The sequence below is a fragment of the Quercus robur genome, chromosome 7 (assembly GCF_932294415.1).
Source record: "Quercus robur chromosome 7, dhQueRobu3.1, whole genome shotgun sequence".
Taxonomy (NCBI): Eukaryota; Viridiplantae; Streptophyta; class Magnoliopsida; order Fagales; family Fagaceae; genus Quercus; species Quercus robur.
Window position 1 is genome coordinate 10,989,986 of NC_065540.1, and position 22,599 is coordinate 11,012,584.

Genomic DNA, 22,599 nt, shown 5'->3' on the forward strand with positions numbered 1-22,599 from the left:
AATTGTTAATTGATAGATGTATTATATTTGTTTCTCTTGAATTATTACTTTTTAAGTATAATTCCAACACTCCATTCAGTTATTCATACTCCCAACCATTTGTTCTCTACCTGCTCATTGAGACTTACTGTATTTAGTCTGAAGATTTGAAATTGATTTTATACTCTTTATAATGACCTTAAATTTGTCTAATTAAGACAATAATTGTTTTGGCTGCTGGCAAAAAACTTTATCTAGATACCAAAATTTGTTGAAAGTAACGTGTCTCAAAGTGAAAGTTTGTCTAATTCGCTTGTGAATAAATTAATAAAATATCGTAGTAGGTTGATGTATTTGGGATTTTTCTTATTTCATAACCTATTGTGGTAAGTTCAGTGTATAAGGTGTTTTTTTTTTTTTTTTTTTTTTTTTTTAACAATTTGTTTGTTAATTTTTTTGAACATCTATATGATCGATCTGGTTTTTCTTCTCTATCTTAACCCAATGGAGAACATTTGCGTAGCTGCCATCAATTCATTTACTTTTGCTTATCAAAGGTTATGAGAGCACAAGCACCGAATGCACCTTTTATTAGTTTGGGTAAATTCCAGTCAACTACTCTTAAGATTTAGACTAATGCCAAACACATTCAATTGATTCAAGACAATAGAAAAATAGCCAAATAATTGGTCTTGAAACACAAACGGTAGTTTTTCAATTGCCCCTCTACCTAAAATAAATTTATACTGTAGTTTTCATTTCCAAAACTGCAATTTTACAACAGTTCTTACATTCCCTAGTGCCAATAAGTGCTCTACAAACAAAAAGAAATGTTAATTCAATTTCAGTCTTAGCAAAGAGACTCAACATTTACTCATAAAAAAAATTAAAAAAAAAAATTCGGACTCTAAGTGTTGGGTTTTGAAAGTTCAAAAACGTGTACAAAAACACTTTTAAACGTTTAGACCCCCAAATTCCAACTTAACCAACACAAGCAATATGTTAAACAACAAGTGTGCAGAAACTTAACATATACTATAATGTGAAATAGGTTAAATACTATCTAAGCCATAACATAATAAAATCACAGCAGATAATATAAAGGCAAAGATAGAGAGGAAGGAAGATGCAAACACAAAGACAACACGCGATGTGTTATCGAAGAGGAAACCGAAGTCCTCGGCGAAAAACCTCTCCGCCGCCCTCCAAGCGGTAATCAATCCACTAGAAAATACAGTTGGGATACAAGGACAGCAATAGACCCTCCAAGCCTAATCTACCCAGTGCACCTAAGCCCTCCAAGCTTCTTGCTCCAACGAGGTTACGCCGAACCTTTTTCTTTTCTAGCTTCCCGGATTCCGCTACTAGACCATAGCATCAACCAATGAAGATTGGCTCCTTCCTAACTGCTTCCCAGAACTCCAAACAACTGTCTCACAGAGATGATAATGGTGAGAACCAGGTTTGGTATAATGCCTCTCAAGGTTTTGACAATGGAGAGGAAGAGAGTAAGGGAATTTGAAGAGACTCTAAGGTATAGATTGTGGGTGAAGCAATCTGGTTTTTTCTTTAGGGTTTCTCTCTCAAAATTCTCTCTGGAAGCTCTCTTTCAATCGTGGGTTAAAGGGGTATTTATACTGGAGTGGGAGAGGAATGTGAAATGTCAGGTTTTGGCAAAACAGGGGTGGCTCGCGGCTTGACCTCGCGGCTTGACCAAGTCGCGAGATCCAGTCGCGAGTTAACCGTATGGCCAGTTGTCCTATTTTGTCCTGTAGTGCTCCAGCTAGCATGACTGTTCATCTTCCAGCATGCTTGGCACGTGTGCAACTTCTGGCGGCTTGCAGCCGCGAGTCCACCTGCAAGTCCCAGCCGCGACTCTCTGTTTTCTTGCACACTCTTGAGCAATCTTCACTCTATCTCACTCACTACCCTTACAACAAACCCACCTAGATACAGGGTTACTAAATGCTGAAATACAAGCAAATTTGGCACGGAATAAAGCCAATTAGATGGTTGAATAAATTCAACCTTACAGGTTAAAATGAATTGACCTCTTGCAAATTAATTAATTACTCAAGTTAATTAATTAGTCAAATTACACAGGTGATTTGTTTACAAATGGAGAAAACCACCGAGGCAAAACCCCACTGGATGAATTTAAGGTCACCACTCCTGATGTAAGGTTGAATTTAATCAACCATGTGTTGGCTTTATTCCGTGACAAATTTGCTTGTAATACAGTACTTAGAAACCCTGTATTTAGGTGGGAATCATGTAAGGGTAGTGTGTGAGAGAGTGTGAAGAAATGCTCAAGACTGTGCAGTGAAGCAGGGACTTGCGGCTTGATCTTGCGGGAGGCTCGCGGCTTGCAAGCCGCCAAAAGTTGCACATGCGCAGAGCATGCAAGGGAGCTGAACAGTCATGCCACCGGAGCACTACAGGACGAAAATCCAGACTGGCCATTAAGTTAGCTCGCGGCTTGAACTCGCGACTCAATCAAGTCGCGAGGTCAAGTCGCCAGCCAGCCCTGTTTTTGGAAAAACTGACTCTTCGCATTCCATTCTCACACCAATATAAATACCCTTCATTCCCACAAAATATGTGTGGCTATTCAGAAAGAAAAACCCTAAGAGAAGTTTCTTCAAAACACCCACCCAATTAGAGAGAGCTACTCATTCTTAGAGAAAAATCTTTGTAGTCTCTTCTCATTCCCTCTCTCATTGTCATACCTATTGAGAGGAGATTTCTATCCAAACACTACCCACACCCATTTAGAGTGTTGAGTGTTTTTGGTGCTTTGGGAAGCATTGGAAGATGCCAAGGATGGCGGATGCTATGGATTATAGCAGAATCCGGTAAGCTAGAAAAGAAAAAGGTTCGGTGCAACCTCGTTGAAGCAAGAAGCTTGGAATGCATAGGTATATCGGGTAGATTAGGCTTGGAGGGTCTATTGTTGTTCATGTATCCCAACTACATTTTCTAGTGGATTATTGACCGCTTGGAGGGCGGCGAAGAGGTTTTACGCTGAGGGCTTCGGTTTCCTCTTCGATAACACATCGTGTGTTGTCCTTGTGTTTGCATCTCTCTTCCCTTTATCTTTGCCTTTTATTTTCTGCTGTGGATGTGATTTTAATTGACCTAGATTGTTTTTCCAATTCTGTATTAAGCTTTTGTTCAAGTTCCGCACAGTAATTGTTTGATATAAAGCTTGAATTGGTAATTTGCATATTGGGGGTCTAAACATTCATGGGTGTTTTTATACACATATTTGAACTTACAATTGGTATCAGAACGAGTACACTTGTTGTGGTTTAAATACCTAAGTGTGATCCTTGACCCCTTGTGTTTATTTGCCATGGATTGTGCTTTGTATGCCTCTTTGCATGATTTGGTTGGTGATGAATGTAACATACCACGTGTTTGTGAAAATGCCTCTATGAGTGTTAATGCTCATAAGAGTGATGACATGTTATTTGAATCTATGGGTGTTGTTGACAAACTCTTGAAGAAAAATGCTAAGAAGTTTCAAAAGAATTTGAGCAAGTTATATTGTGAAAATGATGATTTGATTGCTAAGCTTAATGAATCCAACAAATTGGTTGAGAAATATAAAAAACTTGCTGAAATTTCTCTTGAAAAGTTGAAAGAGTTTGAATGTTTGAATATGGACTTGGATGCTAAACTTGTTTTGTCTAACAAACTTGTTGATAATCTTAAATGTGAAAATGAATCTCTTAAGATGCATGCCAAGTGTTTGATTGCTGAACCTATTGTTAAAAATGATGAAAATATTTGTTGCAATCATGTTGTGGTACCCGATTTTGTGCCTAGTGTGTGTTCTACCTTAAAGGACAAATCGGTGTACATTCCTCCACATAAAAGAAATCAAATGGTGGAGAGTAAGGCTGTTATGTCAAAGCCTCTGTTTAGGTCTCAACCTAAGGTTTTGAATGGGTCTAAGTTTGTTCCAACTTGCCACCATTGCGGTGTGATCGGTCATATAAGACCTCAATGCTCCAAGTTGAAAAGGGAACAAAACAATGTTGCTAGATCTCTTCCTAAAAAGCCTAGTAGACCTAAACGCATTTTTTGTCACCATTGTGGTGCCTTTGGTCATCTAAGACCTCAATGCTCTAAGTTTCATGCTTTTAAAAGAATTAAAAAAAAAAAAAAAATCTTGAACTTCATGGAAGTTGTGCTAAAAAGAGTAAACCGGTTTTGAGTGAAAATAGCATGTTGTTAAAGAAAGTGTTTAATGCTCTTAACTCCTTGACTATGTACATCTCTGGTTCTCATTCTTCCAACCCTCGTCTCACTTCACTTGAGACACTCATTCCAAACAATCATTCCGTTTGGATGAGGAAGGGTTCCTATGGTTGAGCTTTTGCTCTTTTGGTCCTTGATCTAATTCTTTCGATCTTTGTAGGACCCTTCATGCATTAAATGTCATAACTTCATGCATTTTGTGCATCTTGCATTTATTTGTATGCATTGTTTCGTTTTTTATCTTACTATATGTTTCTGTTTTGTGTGAGTGAAAATCCAAAACCACATAAAAAGTGAAAAAAAAAATTTAAAAAGTTTGATCGTATATGTTTGAGCACATATCACATGTGAGTTTGGCCTTGTACCTTTGTACAAATGGCTTTGTGCATTTACGAGCTTAGATTGTTATTTTTGCACTTATATCTTTGTGGGAAAAGTCTTGACATCTTTGTGTGATTGTTGTAAATAGATCTTCAAGCTTGTCATGAATGATTAGTCAATTGTCATGTTGGTTTTGATACATGCATAGACTTGTACTTATATCTCTTCCCACTCTTTTATTTTTATTGCTTAAAGAGCTCAATAAATGTTAATCTCAAAATGAAAAGAGATAATGAGCTGCAAAAGCCGTCGCACATACTAGTATTCGACTAGGAAAAAGGGAAAGCGACTTATATGAAAACGTATGATGCCCAAAAGCCAAAGGCTTGTTCATCAAATTGAAATATCAAAAATTTCAGGCATCAATCTCAAAAATTGAGATGTATTGCTCAAAATGAGTTGTATTGATTCAAAATGATCAAATAATATGAATTGTAAGAAGCCAAATGAAAAGCTTCAATCTTATGTAATCATTTTCTTGTGGGAGGTCATATATGTTCATTTATATAATTGAGATAGATCACTTGACTTAGTACTAGTTGTGTATGACTTGATTGAATTGATCATTGAAGCTTCACTCTAGACTAAGGATTATTCCACATTTGATATGCACACACAACACACATGCCTAATGTTCAATGAATGTCTTATTCATTTGTCAGATTGTACATGTCTAAATGTGATGTGTGTGTGCTCAATCATATATGGTTCAATCCAAAAAGATTTTTTATCATTTTATATGTTTTTGGAAGTGATTTTTATCACTCTTTGTGTTCATGTTTAGTGTTTACTTTGTTTTTCATTGATTAACCATGTTCTGTATTGAAAAACTGGTGTCAAAGTTTTTTTCGCGACCCAGCTAGCGACTCGCCAGTCGCGAGTTCATCCAGAAGCTTTTGGCGACTCACTCGTGGCTTGCTCGCGACTCACTCGCGACTCGCGAAAATTTTCGCGACTGAACCTCGCGACTCGCGAAAATTTTCGCGAGTGAACCTCGCGACTCGCCCAGTCGCGAAACGCCTAGAAATAGCTTTTTAAAGGGCTTTTTGTGGGAAACTTGTTTTAAACCTCTCACATCCTCTCTTAAACCCCTCTTTCACTATTTTTTCATCAAAACCCAATCAATTTGAATGGTTTTTCATTCCATTAACATCTCTAAGGTAATTATAAACTCTTTTCATTGATTTTGATCCTTAGATTATGTTTTGGAGAGTTTTTGTGCTCTTAGTTGGGATTTTCATCATAGGGGTTGGGAAAACTTAATTTTTGTCAAATTATTTTCATGGGATTGGTTTATTTTGTTGATTTTCATTGGATGTTGGCCCCTTGTGGCAATTAGAACATGTATTAAGGGTAGATTTCATGATGTTCATGCATTGTTTCACATTATTGTTCATAGTGTGCATGCTTGGTGTTTGATAAAATGCCTCTTAGACATTTTCTTGCTTGTTTAGACTCCGATGAGTACCAAACTTTGGGGTTTCTCATGTTTCCTCATTAGAAACATGTTTGGTTCATTGGTTGTGTTTTTAACACACCTTGCCCCACATGTGCATTTTTCATGCATTAGTCATGCATTGCACTTAGCCACCTCTTGCACACACATTTGCTACCCTTGTCATGCATTGGTATAGACCTTGCTTCTTCATCCTAGCATGTCATGTTTACATTATGCTTTGTAGGATTTTACTTTGTCTTAAGTTTGAGCTTCATTTTCTCATTCACCTCGCTCCCTTCATGCATCATTATCATTGTTCGTTCCTTCATCTCTTGCCTTCGTTTCTCCCTGACCCTTTGTCTATTCCTGACAAAAAGGGGGAGAGTATACTCTAGAGAGTATACCGGAGTGTTTTGTCATTTCTATATGACTCTTGTGCACATCCTTAGGGGGAGAAATTCTATTTTTCATGCACATTTGCAGGGGGAGAGATATTCCATAGGGGAGATGCATATACCAAGGGGGAGAAGACATTGAGATAATAAGAAAACTTTGTTTTGTTTGTTTCTCTTTATGTTTGTTTTCTTGTATTGCATCATGTTTGTGTTTTGGACATGCATATATCCCTATGCTATTGTGCTCCATTGAATGCATGTTCGGATGATCATTTGCTTTGCTATGTGATCATCGTAGTTGTAGGGACACGATTTGTTTAACGGCCCATGAGTGACATTGGGCTCGTATGCAAAGGACCCCAACAATATGATTTGTAGAGAGTGGGCTTGAAAGGCATGACCTTGGGCACAGGTGAACCGTTTTATCATGGCGTCTATGGAAATTCTTATATGGGCGGGCCTGGCTTAACTAGCTAAGCCTTCCATTGGTACGGGTTGTGGGACTTTGGTCCTCGGACGCTGTCCTAGGACCCTTATATCCTTTCCTTTTTCCATTTTTTACCGGAGGAGAGGCCCTCTTTCCTTCTGGGGAGTTCTTCCTTTTATATCCGTGTTTCTTCTCCTCCTTCAAGTTCACGTGTAAGTCTCACCCTTTTTTCGGGGTGCAGACCTGTCTGTCAACCCATACTCCAGTATGGTTTGGGGTCGCTGGGAAAGTTAAAGGGTATGGTTTAGAGCATGGACTTGTCAGATACAGTGCTTGGTATTATGATGTTGGTAGCTTTTTCTCTTACCCTGCCCCTGAACTCAGTTTCCCCCCTTCCTCAGGCATTTTGTGAGGTGCCGAGCAAGAGGTTGTCCTCGGCAATGGTTCTCCTCGGCGTGGGCCCTAGCCCCTGGGCCCCCATGTAGAATGGGCCTGGGCCGCGAATTCACTAGCCCCACAATAGCCCGTCAAAATCCTGCTGCCCGACTTTTAGTTGGGGATGAGGATTTTGATAATGCTGGGCCCACATCACGACTCACTCAGATTATGTACTTTTTGATGTTTGGGCTTTTTCCATTTGCATAGGAGATGCACTGGATTAAGAGGCATTCCTTTAGTCTTTGGTCACGCGGTACCCTTTGACGTTCCAGTGTTCGAGATGCGCCTTCACGAGAATCCTTTAATCTTATGGTTGCAGGTGGCGTTGGGAATTGAGCCGAAACCATTTTGTCTGTAGCGTTCCTTGGGACTCTGCGTGAATTAAATGCCACCTCCTTATCTTTTAAATAAATAGGGTAGGAGGTTGCTCCACTTACACACAAATCCTTCAATTTCCTCCCAAACCACAATCCTTCAGCCAAAATCACAACTTCCATATCCGGTGTTATCCTCCCGTAGTATAATATGTTTGAGGCGCAGGTTGGGGTGAAGGAACTCCCTCCACCACAGAGGCGCCGGGTCCTTCCGAGACTCAAGGTAGCGTGGTCTGGGCATAGGAGGCACAGACTCAAGAAAATACTCCGTCTTAACAAAGGGGAAATGGTGTTTCTCCTTCTTTTAGTCAAAATTCGAAGCAGGTACTGGTCACGCCAGATTTTTGGTGTGTCAGAAGAAAGATTTTCCGCCATCAGCGCCGTCTGCCTTGTCGCAGGCAAATTTTGGTGTAGGCTCCTCAACTTCCGGTTCCCGGCACCTTCTCTTCAACGGTGTGGGCCTCAAGTTAGGTTCCCTACACCTTTTCTTCAGCTGCGCTAGCCTGAAGCTGGGCTCTCTCTGCACCTTTTCTTCTTTGGTGCAGGCCCCACGTTGGGTTCTTTTGCTGCCTGAGTTATGGGCATGTAAAAGTGTTAAGGAAGAACAAAGTCTTGAAGTAGCAGCCAACCTCTCCTCTGTACTACCTCCTCAGCTTTATCTTATTCTCTTGTATCTTTCTTTTCGATTATGTAGTTAGCTTTGATATAAGCTGATTCCAGCTTTTCATTGTACGCTGTACTATTTCTTTGTTTTAATAAAAAGGGAAATTTATTTACTTGTTTTGAATATATTTCTTTTTTGTAACACTACTTTGTGAATGGGTGTGCTCCATGTGTGTTTTTCTTCAATGATACTTAGAGCAGGAAACCTTGAAACATAATCCAACTAATTTTAATTTACCGACATTACCAGGCATAATAACGATAATTCATAGTAAGTTAAACTTAGGAAACTAACCGAGATAACAGCTGAATATTCTGTAACAAGTGCGAGGAGACCGTCCGAGAACGATAAACTCTAAATAATTCATCCGAGGGGGTGACCGAGCAGTAAGAGACTCCGATTGTGTTTTTGGCAACATATTGCTCTATATTGCATCAATCCCTTTGGCACTGAGGATCCGAGAGCAGACTTGAGAATCCATGCAGTTTAGGAATTAACCCAATTGTTAATGGAGAGTTCTCCTCGGATAAATTCTAAGGTCCATGTAATGTAGTTTTCCTTCTAAGTAGTTGGTTTCCCCAGAGGCTTGAGTCCGAGGACCATGCAAGGCCTTGGTTCTGTCCAAAACTTGTATTCGTTCATGTAAGTAGTTGGTTTCCCCAGAGGCTTGGGTCCGAGGACCATGCAAGGCCTTAGTTCTGTCCAAAACTTGTATTTGTTCATGTAAGTAGTTGGTTTCCCCAGAGGCTTGGGTCCGAGGACCATGCAAGGCCTTGGTTCTGTCCAAAACTTGTATTTTTTCTTGTAAGTAGTTGGTTTCCCCAGAGGCTTGGGTCCGAGGACCATGCAAGGCCTTGGTTCTGTCCAAAACTTGTATTTTTTCTTGTAAGTAGTTGGTTTCCCCAGAGGCTTGGGTCCGAGGACCATGCAAGGTCTTGGTTCTGTCCAAAACTTGTATTTTTTCATGCAAGTAGTTGGTTTCCCCAGAGGCTTGGGTCCGAGGACCATGCAAGGCCTTGGTTCTGTCCAAAACTTGTATTTTTTCTTGTAAGTAGTTGGTTTCCCCAGAGGCTTGGGTCCGAGGACCATGCAAGGCCTTGGTTCTGTCCAAAACTTGTAGTTGTTCATTTATTTATTTATTTTCCGAAGGTTAGCTCCTCGAACAAGGTGGGGGGAGCTAGCTTGATGTTTGAAGCCCCTAGAATTGCCCATGCCATTGGCACTGCGAGGCGTAGCCCCTAGTGGAAATCTATGTCGGAGCAACAACAGCACGTCGCTGGAAATGGAGGAGCCTTCACAAACGTCGTTGGAAATGTAGGAACCTTCACAGACATTTGCTTGACGGAGGCTCAACTCCACCGCCACCTGCGCCAATTGTAGGGACACGATTTGTTTAACGGCCCATGAGTGACATTAGGCTCGTATGCAAAGGACCCCAACAATATGATTTGTAGAGAGTGGGCTTGAAAGGCATGACCTTGGGCACAGGTGAACGGTTTTATCATGGTGTCTATGGAAATTCTTATATAGGCGGGCCTGGCTTAACTAGCTAAGCCTTCCATTGGTACGGGTTGTGGGACTCTAGTCCTCGGACGCTGTCCTAGGACCCTTATATCCTTTCCTTTTTCCATTTTTTACCGAAGGAGAGGCCCCCTTTCCTTCTGGGGAGTTCTTCCTTTTATATCCGTGTTTCTTCTCCTCCTTCAAGTTCACGTGTAAGTCTCACCCTTTTTTCGGGGTGCAGACCTGTCCTGTCAACCCATACTCCAGTATGGTTTGGGGTCGCTGGGAAAGTTAAAGGGTATGGTTTAGAGCATGGACTTGTCAGATACAGTGCTTGGTATTATGATGTTGGTAGCTTTTTCTCTTACCCTGCCCCTGAACTCAGTTTCCCCCCTTCCTCAGGCATTTTGTGAGGTGCCGAGCAGGAGGTTGTCCTCGGCAATGGTTCTCCTCGGCGTGGGCCCTAGCCCCTGGGCCTCCATGTAGAATGGGCCTGGGCCGCGAATTCACTAGCCCCACAGTAGTCATTTCTATATGACTGTTTTGATGTATGATCAAGTCGCTCACATGTTTCACATCATGTTTACTTGATCGCAATTTACTTATTACATTATACTTGTCATTTTATTACTTGCTTTACCTTGAGAGTCTAATGTGTTTTGTGCAAGTGTTTCAAGTTACAAGTATATATGCTCCAAGTGCATCATAGCTTCTCATCACTTTGAAGGGGAGAAACTTTAAGCACTTTTAGTTTATATTGTTTAAGTTTATATTCAGTATTTTGTGGTTTGTACCCATGTTGCTTTTGTAAGCTTTTAGGGTTTATATCTATAGGCTTTATGGTCTGTACCATGCTTGTATGCAGCCTTTTTATACTTTGTTAAATCAGTACTTTTAACTAAATGTCATGCATTTTCTTGTTAAGTACTGTCACTCTTGTGCCCTTGTAGGATTGTTCCTAGATGCATATACTTAGTGTATTGTGCATTGGTTGAGTGTAGAACATGAAAGTGACTTGCATTGATCTTGTTTACTTGTTTGTTCAAGTGTTTGTTCAAGTGTTCATTCCAAGTGTGAATGAGCATTATGGTCACTACCTTGTAGTGACTGCTTTGTTGATCTAGCCATGGTTTGTTTCTTAACTCCATCTTTGCTTGATCACATATTACCTGTTTCATATGCATTTCATACTTTTCTGCATACAATGATCATGGTGTATTGTTGTGTTTCAGGAGATTTATGGTCATATGATTCAAGAGCTTCACAGCTTCTAGATTTAGGTGTGAGTGAGTTTTACCATTATTCCCAAACTCACGTTTAAGTCTAGAGTCTGTTTTAGGGTGTTTTGTCACGGAATAGCCAAAGGAGGAGATTGTAAGGTTGAATTTAATCAACCTTAGGTGCTTTGGGAAGCATTGGAAGATGCCAAGGATGGCGAATGCTATGGATTATAGCGGAATCCGGTAAGCTAGAAAAGAAAAAGGTTCGGCGCAACCTCATTGGAGCAAGAAGCTTGGAGGGCTTAGGTACATCAGGCAGATTAGGCTTGGAGGGTCTATTGCTGTTCATGTATCCCAACTACATTTTCTAGTGGATTATTGACCGCTTGGAGGGCGGCGGAGAGGTTTTACGCCGAAGGCTTCGGTTTCCTCTTCGATAACACATCGTGTGTTGTCCTTGTGTTTGCATCTCTCTTCCCTTTATCTTTGCCTTTTATTTTCTGCTGTGGATGTGATTTTAATTGGCATAGATTGTTTTTCCAATTCTGTATTAAGCTTTTGTTCATGTTCCACGCATTAATTGTTTGATATAAAGCTTGAATTGGTAATTTGCATATTGGGGGTCTAAACGTTCAAGGGTGTTTTTATACACATATTTGAACTTTCACCCGAGAATCCACTATTATCAATCACAAGTGGTTACAAGTATAAGGAATTTTACCAAACTCTTTGGTCTATCCCAAAATACCAACTTACAGTTAAACCCTTATCCCAATACCCAATTGGACTTGTATTATAGCAGTAATCTCTCCGTTCAATGCACAAATCCCAGTACGTGACTTACCAATGATCCATGGATCCCAGTACATGACTAACTCCACCAACTTGAAGAAGATTGTTAGCTGCAAAGTTTTCAGTTCATCAACAATGAAGTTCAGGAAGCTCCTTGGTCACAAAACCCTTGGTGTAAAGACATAGTAGCTTCTTCAAAGAGGATGATAAATTAGAGGAATTTCTGCTTCCGGTCACACAATGCATGTATTGTTCTTTCATCGCTTTGTGATGGCCCTTAAAATAATCTTTATATATGTTTAGGGTTGTGAGAAAAGAAACCCTACACAAATACATAGGAATATACCCGTAATTAGATCTAGAAAATCTAATTTCGTAATTCTCGATAGATACAGCTTATGTCGAGCTTCTATCGAGCTTGAACATTAAATCTCGATAGAAGTCTTTCTGTCAAAATTGCTGTTGAGCTTTAAAGAACAACACTTCCCTCATTTGTTTCTTGGTTAGACTTGCATGACTTCAATACTTAACTTGATCGCCTGTTTCTTGAAGTACTAAACTCATCCTAGATCTACCCAATTACAAGTAAAGTGCATTTTGTCAAATGATTAGCCAATTACATAAATATGTCCCTAACAATCTCCCCCTTTGGCAATCCATGACAAAACCACAACAAATGAATCATGAGAGAAGTATTAAATCACTAAACTCATAACCACTTGTTGAATTACAAAATAAATCTAACCCTAACATAAACTCTTGAAAGACTTTGCAAGAAGAAAGGTCATGGCATGGTAGACTTTCACAACCTGTCTTTCTGAAACGCTTAAACAAAAACTCATCAAGGCATCATGTGTGAAACAGAAATAAAGATTGCATACATAAAGAAACATGTGTATAAAGAAAGAAAAGAAACAACACATGTAGAGGTAGGTAAAGAAAAAAAACACACATCATCATATATATGAAAATAAAGTAAAATGTATGTCAATAAATGGTCACAAAACCAATGTAAAAGAGGCTGTAACTAAAAAGAAAGAAAATAAAATACATGTAAATCTCACTACATCCCTCAAATTCTACATACACTCCCCTTATAAAAAATGTCATATACTAACTCTCCCCCTTAGTATAAGGCTACTCTCAAAACCAAAACCAAAACTACTCCCCCTTTTTGTCATGAATGACAAAGGATAAGTTACTAAGAGGTTGTCATCTCATCATCATTGGAAGAGCTAGCACCATCCTCATCAGCACCAGCATCATCATCCTCATCAGTCGAGGCCTCTGGAGAAAGAGGGGGAGAAGATGCAAAGCTAGCCATGCGAGCCTGTCTGTGGGCAATGCGACTGACTCAGGTGTTCATCTGACACATCTCATCTGTGAGATAGTTGAGACGAGCATCCATCCTCTGAAGCTGTGCCATGATAGCATCAAGAGTTACACCAGTTGTTGAGGAAGAAGGAGCAGAGGTGGAAGGAGCCGAAGAAGAAGGTGGAATAGCAGAAGCTGTAGGATCATCCGTCTCCATTCATGGCCACTTCAATCGAAGTTGGGCCTCGCTCTGCTGAACAGAACCAGCGCTAATGGCACCCATGATGGTGAAAAGTGGAGAGAGAGGAATAGGAATGGAGAAGTGCTGAATGATCCGCTTGATAGCGGAAAGAAAGATAAGCTTATCACGGGTAGCAGTATCTTGATACACATCTATGATAGATGTGATGAGGTGAGAGGGAAAGTCAATGGAAAAATCCTCTATCAAGGAAAGAAGTAAACGAGCACGAGGCTCAGTGACGGAGTTATAGTGAGCCAAAGGAGTGAGAGTGAATGTCATCACCATGTTAAGGAATCTCAGGCCTTTGGCAAAGCCCGAGCATGGGGTGTTTAGCTTACCACCCCATATAGAATGAGTCTCACAAAAGTGAGAGATAAGCTCGTCTCTAGACAGAATCTGTAGACGATCACAGTCAGGGTAGTCAGGATGTGCTACCTTAGGAAAGTGTAGTACCTTGGATATAAGATCTGAAGTAACTACGATACATGTACCTCAGAATATGGTAACAAAACAAGGCACAGAGGTATCGATGTCATGCATGTTGGAGTAAAACTCCTAAATGAACACAGCCGAACACCTCTTAGGTTTCCCACAGAGGGACTCCCATCCCTGAGTCTGAATGACTTCGGGTAGAGCAGTGTCGGAGAAATCCGATAGGATGACCTGGCATTCCGAATGAACACCACGGTCCTAAAATTTCTCAGAGAAGTCCAATGGCCTTCTCATCAGGAACCGGATATGAGATGGAATATAAGGATCAGAAAAGGATGACCCAGAACAACGAAGAGGGTTCTGAGCCGAAGTGGATTTGCGCTGTTTGGGTCCCATGGCACGGTCTATCCAAGAGAGAGAGAGAGAGAGAGAGAGAGAGAGAAAGCAGAACACATCACAAATAGAAAAGGAAAGAAAAGATATAACGTATGCATGAAAAATGCATGAACATATGACGTGCAAAATTTAAAAGTATCATGGGTAAAAACCCAATCCAAACCTACCAACACTCAAACAACAATAATCAATCACACATCTAAAATGCATGAAACATTGTTATAATGCAATGAGAATGCAATGCATGAGCATACGTTACCAAATCAACACAACCCAACCCAAAAATTGCACTAAAATCTCAAAAACCCCAAAAAATTTCAAAAACCCAAAACCTAGGTCTAAAATGCATGAATGCATGAAAATTGTACATTTTTAGACCCCTTAAAACAAGTTGTTTAACCTAATATTAAGCCAAGTTGATTAACAAGTTCATTAATAAGATCTAGGTTAAACACATTTAAATCATATCATGTGAATTGTGCGGAAAAATAAATAACACAACAGTATGATAACTCAGGAAAACCAAACCGGTAAAAAACCTAGGGAGGATTTAACCTAGCTATCCTCAAGGTAAAACGGATTCACTATGAAAGAATTGAAGTTTTACAATAAGATTTAGACCACTAACATCCTATTGTTACCTCGAGTAGAAATTACCACGACAACATGATAGCTTTGAGTCCACGGACTACTTCTTTCCTTGATCCACAACAACCATAAGTACTCCCACTTGTGTTTCCTTTAAGCTCTTGAAACAGCAACCGAAGAGATCACCAAGCACTTGACATTAATCTTGATCTTGATAACCCTAAGTATTTATGAAGGTAAACACATTTAAATCTCACAAGAGATTCATAAACACAACATATCAACAATCTCTAAAACGTGGCTAGGGTTTTCCTTTTATACTTGAAGCAAAACATAAAACTTGATGGTTTTTAGACCCCTTAAAAACACAATAGGATTAACCTAGGTCATTAGCCAAGTTGTTACTTAGTCCAAATTCCAAATCTAGGTTATCACAATCAAACAATCATATCATACAAAGCAGCAGAAAGATAAATAACACAATGATATGATCACCCAGGAAACCAAACTGGTAAAAACCTGGGGAGGATTTAACCTAGCTATCCTCAAGGTAAACCTGAATCCACTATCTTAAAAGAATCGAAGTTCATACAATAAGACTTAAAAGCCCCCATGCTCGACTTCTTATTGCTACCCACCAGTAGAACTTACTATCACGACCACGTGCAAGCTCCGAATCCACGGACTCTTTCTTTCTTGGATTCTCCAGCAAGTACAAGCACACCTGCTTGTGTTTCTTTAAGCTCTTATGGCAGCAACTGAATGATCATCAAGCTCTTGAACTAATCTCCTTCTTGATAATCCTAAGCTTGTGTAAAGGAAAGCTCCTCACAGATCTCACAAGAGATTTACACAAACAGCAATATAAGCGACACTAAAACGTGGATAGGGTTTGCCTTTTATACCTAGGGAAAATTAGAAAACCCTAAATGTTTTAAACAAACTAGGGCTGAGTTGGAATTCTACAGAAAAACGCTTCTGACCCGATTTTCAATTGATCGAGCCTAAGCTTCGATCGATAGAACCTAAGCTTCGATCGATCGAACCAGGCCGAGAAGCATACATAATTCCTACAACAGTTTATTCCAACTTTACATAAATGAACCAACTTTGAGCAAGTCTAAACACGAAACATATTATTTTGATCATGGTTTGCCAACAATACAATTAGAGTTCTAAATACATTAAATCTAAATCTTTAGAACCTAACAAACTCCCCTTTTGGCAATCTGTGACAAAACACAACTAAAAGCTCAAAGTTTACAAAGAAAAGCCCTTTACAAAAATAATGTTCATTAAACAAATTCAATCCTAACTACTATCCATCAGTTGCAAGTGTAGACAGCAACTCAATTGAATCAACCTGTATATTTCCTAAAACACTAAACAAAATGCATAACCGCATGTGTGGAAAATATAAGTAAACAAAATAAATTCTTGATTTCAAACAACATACAATAAAGACATATATCAATGAAAAACTCATAAATATAAATCAATAAGCAGTTGAAAACAAAAAACATATAAAGCAATAAAAGTAACTCCCCCTAACATGAATATCCCAACAAAAAATATGGCAAGAGCTAAAAAGATAAAATACAATGTGAAGCACCTAGATACAATCTAAACTCCACAAGCTCCAACCAACAAAAAAATACTCTCCCCCTGAAAACAAAACTCTACAAGTGAAAATATGTACTCCCCATTTTTGTGACGAAATGCCAAAGGGCAATCAAAATCCATCATCAAAAGGAGGTGGTGGAGAAGATCGTCGAAACTGTGCCAATTCTGCGTGAAAAGCATGGATCTCATCGAGCACGTCCACCAAAATCTGTCCATGAGCTACCTGAACAGTCAAGACATGATCCAACGTACGTCGAATGTCTGAATCATCTGAAGTAGTCAATGGAGGAACATCAGCATCAGCAACAGTAGCACCAGATGCCTCAGTCGTATCAGCATCTGTAAAAGAGGGAGGAGGGGGAACAACACCAGATGACACACCTTTAGGACGCGTAGGATCAACTCTTAAGTGAGCAGCCCTCTGCCTAAGGAAGGTGGCACCTACGGGAGCAACAACATGAATGGGCTCACTAGAAGGGAAACAATCTAGACCAAGAAACAACAAAGTCCTATGAATGAAAATAGGATGGATAAGCGCATGCCCTACGGCAAAACTCCTATGAACCTCGTTCAAAGAACAAAGGAACAAATGTGGGAAACTGATAGACGCACCAGAAACAAAAGCATACAAAAACACACATTGCTCTAGAGGGATGGTGTGGAGATGAGAAATAGGCCATAAAGAATGACACGCTATCCTAAAGAAAAGATAGGTAGTCTTAGTAAGCTCAGCAGACGTGATCCAAGGATCAGAACCCCACTGGATAGAATATCCAGTGATGTATGACATGACAACATCTAAGGGTGGAGACTCATCATAAGGATAGTCAGGCTCCTTAACGACCGGAACCCCAAGAGCATCAGCCACTACCCGAGGAGTAATGGTGAACTCAACACCTCGTATCCAACTCCTAACAAGGGTGTTGGAATCATAGACGTGGCAAGAGAGATTCAAGAAGAACTCTCTAATCAGGGCGGTCGGAGGTGGATGATCTATCTCTAACAGGGACAACCAACCTCTAGACTCAAGGTTTGCCCTAATGGCTAGATCTACCTCATCTAAAACCACAAAATGCTCAACCCAAATCTTACGCTTACAGTTCAGTTTCTCAAAGTCCTCTCTGCTTTTGTCATTCCTAAACACCTCACTCCTAAAGGGAGACTCAGAGGAAGTGGAGGGGGTCCTATGGGCTCTAGTTTTCCTAGGCATGGTGCTAGGATAAGGACCAAGACACAAAGCAAAAGCAAAAAAAAAAAACAAAAAACAAAAAAAAACAAAAAAAAAACAAAACAAAACAAAAACCAAGGGCAGACTGTAAGTTAGCACAACCAAAATATAGAACGAAAATCTATATGATGCATGAATAGTTTAAATGACATGATGCATGCCCTAATGTAGTGAAATAAAGTTCAAAATTAGATCAAGTTCACAAAATTTTGGCTTGAGCATAGAGTTTCTAACAAAAACCCCAAAATATTTGAAAAACCACTTGATTAATTTGTACAAATTTACCAATTGATCATCATACAAGATAGATTTCAGAAAATAATGACCAATTTCATCAATTCAACAAGCCAATTTCATCAATTGAAATCAATTTGAACAAAATCCCCAATTCGGGTTCAATACAAGCCCTAGAATTTTTTATTTTTCATAAATCCCCAAATTGATCAAATTAACCAACATAGATCATGAATATATCATTGTAGCAACAAAATCCATCGATCAAATTCATAAAACAAGGCTTGATTAATCACAAATCCCAAAAAGTGCATAGTTTGAAAATTACCCAAAAACCATGAGATAATGCATGAAAATGTGAAAAACAATGCAAAAGGAAGGGTAAAATAGACATACCGGCTTAGGGAGAGAGAAAACTTGCAAGAAATTTGGAGGAAAACGACAAAAAATTCTCTATAGAGCCTTGCCGAGTCGGAGAGAGAGAGAATGTTTTGAAAAAGTTTTGAAAAAGTGGTTTGAACAAGTCAAATCCGATTTTTTAAAAACCTGATTCATGAGTTTCGATTGATCGAAAAACAGTTTCGATTGATCGAAACAGACAGACACTTTAAAAAAATTTGAAAACAATTTCAACGACACTTTCGATTGATCAAAAAACAGGTTGGATCAATCGAAACAGACAGAGACTTCCTTAGACAATTTAAAACAATTTCGATTCATCGAAAAACAGATTGGATCAATCAAAACTGGCAGAGGCTCACAAAATTTTGAGGAAAAACACAGTTTTTGAAAAAAAATTTAGGAACAACTCAAAGCATTGAAATTGATGAACAAAATGCATGAGTATGTGATGATATGATTTTCAAAACAAGGATTTAAGCCCAATTTTCCCAAAGTTAAAATTTCTTACATTCTCCATAAATTTTCAAGCATCAAATCAGTTTTGCACAAAACTCAAAGTATTTGCAAACTTGGTTGGTCAGACCAAAGACACACACAATAACATGTACAATGTTTAGCAAAGAGTAACTTGTGTAGTATGTGCAACTAGCAAAAGCTTGAGTTACATGTGAGGTGATATGTGTATAGCAATTAAACACAAAGTCTACAAAATTCATCACAAAGAATTTGAAAGAGACTATCACCTAAAGAGTTACATCATATAACTCCCACATCTCCTAGATCATAAGCTTGCAATCATGTAAGTTTCTTGATTATTGCCTCATAATATACACACCAGTTTTAATTGTTCAGAAACTTATTAAAGTAGCCGGGATAATGTACACACCAATTTTATTTGATAGATTTAACATTAAGTCCAATAATGTACACACCAATTTTAGCATTTAAACCGAGGCTACACCTTATGTTCTTTTTGTGCATGTGCTACACTTTCTCGAGCACGAAATCTTACGATATGCACTAAGGTGTTCATGATTGGCTAGTGAACAGTGGTGAGATGGTTATTTACGCCTTTCTTTAAAGGCTCAAGTCCGATAGTCAAAGACAAGTGACTTCAAGATCAAGACAAAATTATTAAAACCATAAACATCTTTTCCACACAACATGCACTACAAAGCTTTAACTAGTAAAGTGCAATAAGTAAGCTCATCAAGGCTAAACAAGGTACAAAAGACATGTTATGTGAAAATAAATTGACCAACCTTGTTCTCAAAAACCAAGAAAAAATAGTGCAAAAACACAATTTGCTTCCTTTTTCTTTTTTTTTTCTTTTTTTTTTTATTAAAAAAACACTTAGAATGAAATGCATGAATGTTATGCAATACAAAGCCTAGAAACAAAAAAATAAAATAAAATAAAAAAATACAAAACCAAAGAACAATGGTCACAAAGGGTAGGGCAATAAAACACAAGGACCATATCAAAAAGACTCAATTAGTTCGAGTCTTTTGCATCCAAAACCTTTTAGATGCACCAGGAGCATTGGAGTTCTTATTCACATAGAAATGATTACCAACTCCAGGATTGGAATAAAGGTTTAAAGACTTTACCAATTCACCAATGAATACCATAGGATTTTGTGCTTGAGGCACAGGTACTTTTGGTTTGTTTGCTCTCTTAGCAGCTTGCAGCTTGTAACAGTTTGGACGAATGTGTCCAGACTTTCCATAAAAATGACAAACCCATGCAAGCTTATCATGTGACTTGTCCTTAGAAAGGGTAGGCTGCTTAGGTTTAAACTCTTTCAGATCAACCCTAATCTTCCTAGATGGTGAAACTTCTATGGGTTTGAAAACCTCACTCACAGGGGGTTTGACAGTTTCACTCACAACCTCACTCACAGAAGGTTCAGAAGAAGATGAAGAGATAAAGTTTGTGGAATAGGGAGCAAACACAGAGATGCTTTCAACAAAACCTAATCCAGATTTGTCAGAAAGAGACTTTTGAACACTCAACATTTGATCAAGTTTAGCACTAGCAGATCTAGCAACAGATAAATCAATTTCCAATGATTTAACTTTATCAAGCAATAGCATATTCTCAGTTTTCACATTGTTCAAAAGTTCATTAGTATCAAACAGTTTAACAAGCAAATTCTTCTTATCAAGCTCAAGAGATTCAATTTTCTTTAGGCTAAGTTCAACATTTATAGCATCCTTTGCAGCAACTTTGCAAAGTTTATTGTAGGCCTCTTGAAGATCTGCATCCTCAGAAAGTTCCCCATCAGAAGGATTCTCTTCAGCAGATATGCTCTCATTGACTACAGCAATAGCAGTGAAAGTAATGAAGTTTCCATCCTCGTCACAACCAGACTCATCATCAGAAACTTCACCATCACTAAGGGTTACAATCATAGCCTTACCCTTAGACTTCAAATAGGTAGGACATTCAGATTTCATGTGACCATACCCTTGACATCCAAAACACTGAGGACCCATAGAATTATTTGAAGATTGTCCTACTTTTTCCCTAGGTTTATCATTATTGTTAACCTTAGTGGGATCATTCTTCCTAAAGTTTCTAGGTTTAGTAGTGTTCGTATCTCTTGCCCTTCTGTTACTATTCCTGAGAAAGTTTCTAAAGTTCTTGGCAAGGTAAACAATCTCTGTAGCAGAGAGCTCATCATCAAATCCACCAACCTCAACATCATCAACTGACTTAAGAGCCATTGATTTGGATTTGCTAGTTTTGGGTAGGTCCAACTCATAGGATTGAGTGATCCTACAAGTTCATCAACCGGGATGGAGTCCACATCCTTGCTTTCAGTGATGGCAGTCACATTGGGTCTAAAGTCTTTAGTTAAAGATCTAAGAATCTTCCTAACAATTTTAGGTTGATCATAGATTTCACCCAAGTTATATGCAGAATTAACAATATCATTAAGTTTAGCATAGAATTCATCATCAGACATCCTAATGCTTTCAAATTTAGAAGTTAACTGCTGCAATTTGTTGATTTTGACAGCCTTTGTGCCTTCATGCACAGTCTGAAGGATATTCCAAGTAGTATGAGCAACCTCAACATTAGAGATTCTCTTAAATTCCTCCATAGAAATAGCATTAAAGATAGCATTCATAGCCTTGCTATTGAACATGGCTGCTTCCTTTTGAGAAGTTTGCCACTCACTAACAAGAGTAGTGGGCTTCTCCCATCCGTATTCAACGGAGTTCCAAACTCTCTCATCAATCGATTTCAGGAATGCTTTCATCCTTACTTTCCAATAAGCATAATTATTTCCATCAAAATAAGGAGGAATAACTAGAGAGTGTCCGTGTTCCATGATAACAGGGGTCAAGGATCAGCTCAGTGATCAAAAGATCAAAAACAAAAGAGCAACCCGCTCTGATACCACTTGATGGTTTTTAGACCCCTTAAAAACACAATAGGATTAACCTAGGTAATTAGCCAAGTTGTTACTTACTCCAAATTTCAAATCTAGGTTATCACAATCAAACAATCATATCGTGCAAAGCAACAAAAAGATAAATAACACAATGATATGATCACCCAGGAAACTAAACCGGTAAAAACCTAAGGAGGATTTAACCTAGCTATCCTCAAAGTAAACCTGAATCCACTATCTTGAAAGAATCGAAGTTCATACAATAAGACTTACAAGCTCCCACGCTCGACTTCTTGTTGCTACCCACCAGTAGAACTTATTGACACGACCACGTGCAAGCTCCGAATCCACGGACTCCTTCTTTCTTGGATTCTCCAGCAAGTACAAGCACACCCGCTTGTGTTTCTTTAAGCTCTTATGGCAGCAATTGAATGATCATTAAGCTCTTGAACTAATCTCCTTCTTGATAATCCTAAGCTTGTGTAAAGGAAAGTTCCTCACAGATCTCACAAGAGATTTACACAAACAGCAATATGAGCGACACTAAAACGTGGTTAGGGTTTGCCTTTTATACCTAGGGCAAATTAGAAAACCCTAAACGTTTTAAACAAACTAAGGCTGAGTTGGAATTCTGCAGAAAAACGTCTCTGACCCGATTTTTGATTGATCGAGCCTAAGTTTTGATCGATCGAACCAGGCCAAGAAGCATACATAATTCCTGCAACAGTTTATTCCAACTTTACATAAATGAACCAAATTTGAGCAAGTCTAAACACGACTAAACATAGTTTTTTGATCATGATTTGCCAACAATACACATTAGAGTTCTAAATACATTAAATCTAAGTCTTTAGAACCTAA